The sequence below is a fragment of the Pyxicephalus adspersus genome, chromosome Z (assembly GCF_032062135.1).
Source record: "Pyxicephalus adspersus chromosome Z, UCB_Pads_2.0, whole genome shotgun sequence".
Classification (NCBI taxonomy): Eukaryota; Metazoa; Chordata; class Amphibia; order Anura; family Pyxicephalidae; genus Pyxicephalus; species Pyxicephalus adspersus.
In genome coordinates this window covers 44,548,989-44,556,624 of record NC_092871.1, presented here as the reverse complement: position 1 = coordinate 44,556,624, position 7,636 = coordinate 44,548,989, and positions in this window count along the sequence as shown.

The following is a 7,636-nucleotide window of genomic DNA, read 5'->3' as shown; positions in this document are numbered from 1 at the left end:
TGTTTGGGGTGGTTGGTACCATCCTCTCCTCCTAAACATATGACCAGCTGCATACTTGAGAAAATATGACCATTTGTTAGATTTGGTTTGGAGGCATTTGAAGCAGAGGGAGAAGAACTGGACCACAGAAGGATCTTAATATTCGGGAGGTCTTTACTCCCATTTTCCTTACTTTTGTGCACAATTGACCCCCAACAGTTGAGCTCCAGAAAAATGTAAAGATATTTCTGGTGATTTTTTTAATTATGGAGAGCGATGGTAGATAGACAAGGCTTATATATTGTAAATGAGGCAGAATTATTGATTTTACAACCAGCACTTTACCTTCTAATGTTTACCAGAATCTTGGAGTAGATTTTAAAATCTTGTGTTGTGTTGAGCAAGGTCATGGGACGCCAGTTCTCCAGGTCTGATAGGTCACCTTTTTTAGGAATCAGAGTGATGACGCCCATTAGCCAGGAGTCCGGAGGCCTGTTAGATGACAAAACTTACTGGAAAATCAGACACAAATCATTTTTTAGGAGATCCCAAAATGACATAAAATTCAATTGGCAAATTATCATAACCTGGACGTTTATTTTTGGTAAAAGCTCTTGATGGTAGCTAATAGCTCTTTTCACTCACATTTTCAGAAAAGACTTGTTGGTCAACATGATCTAATTTAAGCCCCAAAGCACCCTACCACCTCCTTGGTGATGGTTGGATCTATCTCCTTTTCCCTAACGAGCTCCCAGTAGAAATCCTGGGCCTCCTTTAACATGTCCTTTACCTTTGCATGTGTCCCTCCGCCATGACCTGTATGCTAATGTGTATTGTGTTTTGATTCCAGGATCCTCTAGAAGAGTGGTATTTAGCCTCTAGATCCTTGGTCCCTTGGATGTAACTGATAACTTCATGTGAATGTACAATAGCTTATGATCTGAGAAAATGTTGTTTTGGAGAGTGATTTTCCCTGGAGTGATAGAGCAATGGCAAAAACAAAAGTCAATGCGAGACTTACTTATATTGCTGGACCATGTGTAACCAGGATCATTCGGATATAACTTTCTCCAGACCTCCTGCAACTCGAGATCAACCATTTTGTTTTTCAGCTGTTCAGATGTTTTATCGTGCCTCCTTGTTCTACAGCCAGCTCGGGTTTCACCTAGTAATACGCAGTTAAAATCCCCGAAACAATTGCAGGGGAGGAACCTGGAATGAAGAACTGTATGGTATTAAGCAATTCAGCTCACTCATTTTTCTCTGGGGAGCAGTGGATATTAAACACCCAGAGTTCCTTCCCCCTAAATGTCCATCATAGCTCTCCCAGGTACTATCTCAATAAATGATGAAAAGGTGACTTTGTTCCCTTTTGCAATGATACCCATACCTGTAGCTGAATTTCCATTGTCCCCTGACCATACTGAAGGGCCATGAGTCCAGGATTGTCCGAGGTGTTCTTAATTTTGGTGGTGGTCTCTTTTGCACTCCTGAAGACAACAAATTTCACAGTTAATGCCACCTAAATAGCTAAAAATTGCTGCCCTCCGTACTGAGCTTTTCAGACCCCTGACATTCAGGGAAAACATTTTAAACTCCCCCATTTTCAGAGTGGTAGGACTCCTAGTTCCTGTTCCTCGTCTGAGCTGGTCAAAGATGGAATTGCCACAGGTGGTGGAACCTGTTGACTGATGGTGGAAAGGTCAACTCCTCAATGAGACCTGAATAAGGTTCCTGGTCACCAACCTGTGCTAATACCACAACTGCAGCGAGCTTTTCACTGCAGCTGTGCTTAACTGTGGTTTCTTCCTCATCCGAACTGGACCGAGACTCACGCCTGGTCTTCCTTTGTCCAGCTGTCGGGGGGTCAGTCCCTGCAGACTCTTCCACTGGTCTGGCTTCCCCATCTGAAACAACTTCAGGACTGCTTGGTAAGGCTACCATCTCTTCCTCCTCATCCACCAGCTCCGACTGAGATGATGCTGCAGGGGCTTCAGACACTGGGTCAACCTGATGGTGTGCAGCTACCTCCGTCATATGAGCAGCAGCAGCATCCCTGACCGCAGATCTTTGGCCGCTGGTGCAGTGGAGGCAACATCCGCCCATGACCTCTTACTTTGATGTGGACACCCTTAAAACAGATGAGCAGAACTTCCACGCAGGTTACAATCTGGTTTCACAAGACAGTTTTTAGTTTTGTGACCAGTTTTGTTGCTTCTTTTACAGGGAGAAAATGTGAGAGGTGCATATTCTTTCTGTATGTGAATACGCCCCACACTTTCTACAAAAAACTGGCATCCCAGGATAAAACAGCGAACCTCGATCCTGCCTCAGGGCAAAAGAGGAGGGAGGGTGTTTCAAGCCTCCAATCCCCCCAGGGTCGGAAATGAACTTGACTCTATACTGAATTTTGCCATTCCAAATACAACAGACATTGTAAACTTTCCTGGGCTCAGATACAGAGGAACAGTAATTATGGAGGAAGATGCTAATGTCTGCTTCTTTTACAAACGGATTATAAAAGTGGGTTGTTAATATTTCTTCCTCCTGTGAGTAGACAGGCTAATACCCTGCTGATTCTCCAGCACTGATTAGCCAAGCAGATGCTATAACAGGCACATCTGATTGGGAGCAGAGAGGCTTTAAAGCCCCAGCAGCCAATGACAGCCTGGGATTACCAGGAACCCCTCTGCTAATCAACAGCAACACAGCTCCAATTCCACTCAGCTGTGCAGCCTCAGTGCTGGGGATGCCTAGGGAAAAACCCCAGCTACAGGGATGCAGCAACCCACAGGGCACTGATCCTTAAACCCCAGTGCTACCGAGAGCACAACCGCCGGAGGGAATAGTCTGCGCGCACCCTCCTGCGGTGAGGCATCGCCTGGCATCTTAAGCCCAGAAAGTGCTTCCTAACAGACCATCAACACATATTCTCTCAAAAGGAGTAATTTCAGTAAATCTGCTCGATTGTTGAAGAGAAAGGACATAATGCCTGATCTGCAAGTATGCAAAAAAGGAGGCTTGTACGAGGTCAAATTTATCCAATAGTTCCGGAAAAGAGAGTAATCTCTTCTCCACCAGGTGTAAAATATTCAGAATATGGAATAGCCCCTATTTTCTCTCTATAGTTGCCACATATTTCTGGCTAGGCTATTGGGTAACAAAGGAGTGTGTATAATGGATGTAAGTACCAAGACATGAGAGGGGGGACCATACTTAGATTTAGATATGCTCTCCATATATTCTTCATAAACACCATCGGGGAAAGCAAATCTCTGTCTGTTAAAACTATTGAGGAACACCATAACATCACATTAGGATAAAGTGGGGCAATCCAAACTTCCTCCAACTCTCGGGATACACTGGGGGAGAACAACTTAGTCCATAAGGGCAAATAACGAAGATGAATCGCCACTTAATATTTAACTGTTGACTTAAATTTTTAAGCTTATTTACACTAAAATGGGTATGCTGATTCTGAAAGTGCAGTCAGTTTTCTTCTGTCACACCAGGTTTTTTTTCTACCTCTTATAATATTGCAATTACTGTAGCGTGAGTTTGTATAGGCTATTCATTTACATACAAGATAGTGTGCTCAGAGGTTGTGTGCTGCTCTACGTAGTGAATAAGCAAAATTTTTTTTTCTACTTACACATGTATTTCCTTTCTTTCAGATCATGTCTGGCTCTGCCGTTTCTCATCTTAAGTGCCTAAACAATCCTGATTCATTTTGTTATATCTGTGGCAGCTTCACCATTCCCAGTTAAAGGGCGAACATCAGCACATTTGTAGAGCAAGCCTATTTGGCATATTTCAAAGTTAAACTTGGTAATCAAGATAAGTTGTGGGCCCCTCATAAGGTGTGCAAACAGTATGTTGAAGGTTTATGGATGTGGACAAATGGAACATGTGATAAGATGCCATTTGGTATACTTATGGTTTGGCAAGAGCCAGGAGATCATTTCAGTGACTGTTACTTTTGTATAGTGAAACTTTCAGGATGTAACAAGAAAAATAAATGTAACATAGAGTATCCTAGTCTACCATCGGCTATACGCCCAGTGGCTCATTCCCAGTGCCGGTTTTCGTTACACTACCCTCTCTTGAAGAACATAATTATGGTGATGAACTAGGTGACAACAATGGTGAAGAGTTTGAAATTGAAAAGGACTCTGTTCGTAAAGAATTTGATCAGCATGTGTTGAGTGATTTGGCACGTGATTTGGGACTATCGAAGAAGGCTTCAGATCTCCTAGCATCAAGACTGCATGAGAAAAAATTACATGAAAAAGGAACAAAGATATCATACTTTTAAACCACAGAAATTGCATTTCTGCAATACTTTAGAACTGACAGTGGCTTTGTGTATTGCCATAACATATCTGGTTTAATGGAGGAATTAGGAATTACAATCTATAACTCAACTGAATGGTCACTATTCATCGATAGCTCAAAGCAGGGCTTAAAGTGTGTCCTCCTTCACAATGGCAATATATTTGGGTCAATCCCAATTGGCCATTCAGTTTCTCTTTGTGAGGAATATGCAGACATAAAAGGAGTCACTGAGTTGTTGCAATATCACCAACACAATTGGGTCATCTGTGTTGACCTTAAAATGGTATGCTTCCTTCTTGGTCAGCAATGCGGATACACCAAGTATCCCTGTTATCTGTGCATGTGGGACAGCGGAGCTCGTGAGATGCATTGGGTGGAAAGGAATTGGCCTCCAAAATCTGCCCTAAAACCAGGTGATCCAAACATTCTACATGAGCTATTTGTTAATAGAAAGAAAATTATATTCCGGCCTCTGCACATGAAACTGGGTCTGATTAAACAGTTTGTTAAAACTTTGCCAACTGAAGGAGACTGTTTCAAGTACCTCATTTAAGCATTTCCTAGCCTGTCATTTGAAAAAATAAAGGCCGATGTGTTTGATGGTCCATAGATTCGGCAGCTTAACAAAGATGAACATTTCATCGGGACAATGTCAGAAGTCGAAAAGAATGCTTGGTTATCATTCAAAGCCATCGTCAAGGACTTTCTTGTAAATACCCGAGCAAATAATTACACAGAAATTGTCCAGAAGCTCTTGGAGAGCTACAAAATGCTTGGTTGCAATATGAGCATCAAGGTGCATTTTCTGCATAGCCATCTTTCTAACTTCCCAGAAAACCTTGGTGCAGTCAGTATTGAGCAAGGGGAATGATTCCACCAAGATTTGAAGGTCATGGAATGATGGTATCAGGGTAGATGGGATGTACATATGATGGCTGACTATTGCTGGAGCGTCCAGCGGGATTGTCCTAACACTAAACGCTCAAGGTAAAGCTACAAGCGTAAATTTTTACCTTAACCGCCTACCCGAGAAATTTTCAAATGTTTTACTGTAAACATAAATGTCATAGAGTAACAATAAATCCTTTGTATGAACAAAAGAAACAGTACATTCAAGGTATATTTCAGTATTTTTTTTTATTGAATGTAAAATTTGTATGTTTTTTGACAAAATTTGAGGGTACCCTGTATCGTAAAAAGTGGATGTGATAGCAAAAAAACTGGGGTTTTTCTCGATTCATCACCCAAAAACTAGTAAAAAACAAGTGGAAGATCTAGCTCAACAAAGAATACATTCCCCAGTGTTATCCTTTTAGCTTTGTCCTTATTGGGGCTTAGATAGCAATAAAATCCAACAGAGGGTCAACCCTTAATCACTCCAAATCTGAAAAATAGTTTTGCCATTAGTTATACAGTAACATATTGTCCCCACTCACATGTGGGTGTCACATGGTACCATATTCTTACATTTTATTACATGGTGTCTGAGCAAACACCCACCAGTACACATTACAAGCGAAAGGGTTTACTTTACTGCCCAAACTTCCCAACTGTACCGTAACCTTTTCTGTTTTTTTTCACCACTGGGAGTAAAGAGACACAGTCTGTTCTTAAGGGTATGCTAATTGTGTGATTTATTCTCCTTTTGGGTATGAGAACAAGGGGTAACGGATTGCTTCCGCAATGGAGCTGCATCCCATTCCCCCATCAAGGCACCCAGAGGCTTAGACAATTTGGAAACTAATAAAACATCATTATAAAGCATCAAGCTGGTTTTTAAGATGACCCAGAATATGTTAACATAATTACAGGAGGGATTTAAGATGTTGCCAATCACCTTTGATTATTGGAGAAGGTGTAGCATTCAAACTCTTCAAAAATAAATGTATTGGATTGAATTCTGCTGGGTTGAAACTCAGAATGGGACACGTTTTGTGCTCTTATCAGTAAAAATCCATGTAGGCCTGCAATGCTCAGCGTTCCAATGATCCTTAGTTTTCCGCAATAAGTTTATAGGGGTTCCCTGAGCTGTGACCAATTGATTTCCTATCTAATGGTGCCCCCATAGCTGCAGTTCCAGTAACTCTTGGTAGAGGACGGAGCACCTGGTTGCTATTAGGAGTGATGGTGGGGGATTTAAGAGTATTTCTGTACTGGGTTCCAGTCAACAGAGCTTGACTTTTGCAAAACAGGAACTTTTAGATGTGGGGGAGGGGGCAACCTGCGATGCTGTCCATGAGTTGATTATTGAGGACCAGCGAATATCCGCAAAAAAGATAGCCCAGATACTTGACACCTCACTGGAGCATGTTGGGTTTATTATCACCACTATCCTAGACATGCGCAAGCTTTCAGCGAAGTGGGTACCGAAATGTTTGAACAGTGATCAGAAGAAGGAACAGGTTGAAGCATCCAAAGCTGTTTTGGCCCATTTTGAAGCTGCACAGGACTTTTTAGCTAGGTTAGTGCCTGAGGATGAAACCTGGCTCCACATCTATGATCCTGAAATCAAAGAACAGTCAAAGGAATGGGTCCCCACGGCCGAAGAAGTTCCAAACCCAGAAATCGTCCAAAAAGGTCATTGCGTCCGTTTTCTGGGACAACAATGGTATTCTGTTGATGTACTACCTACCTCAGGGCTCTAGTATCACTGGACAGTATTATGCTAACCTCCTGGACCAGCTGAAGGAGGCAATTAGGAGGAAACGCTAATTGCGAAAAATGAGTTCTTCAAGACCCTAATGTATTTTGGTACATTTGTGGTGTAAATTCTCAGCACAAAAACAGAAACATTACATAATTTGTGTAACAAGCATATCTTGCATATTTTGGTATTAAACTGGGTGACCAAAATAAGTATTGGGCTTCCCATATAGTATGCAAAACTTGTGTAGAGTGTCTACGTCAGTTGAAAAATGGAAAACTGAAAAGTTCGAAATTTGGTGTACCTATGGTATGGCGAGAGCTCAAAAATCATTATAACGATTGTTATTTTTGTGCTGTGAATGTAAAAGGTTTCAATTGTTACAAGAAAAACAAGTGGGAGTTCCCTGATTTGGAATCAGCAAGACGACCTGTGCCGCATGGTGCTGATTAGTGTTGTTGTTCGAATTCGGGTTGTCCTAATGTTCGACCCGAATATGACCGCTTGAATTCGGGTGGACCCGACCCGAATTTTGCTGCATTCGAATACCCGAATTCGACCCTCCCACAATGCATTCAAACAACTGGGGACCTCCCCCATGATGCACAGTGCCCTCCAATTAGAGCAGGGATGCCCCCTCCATCTTTGTTGTGGCAGACAGCCGATTGGCTGTCTGTC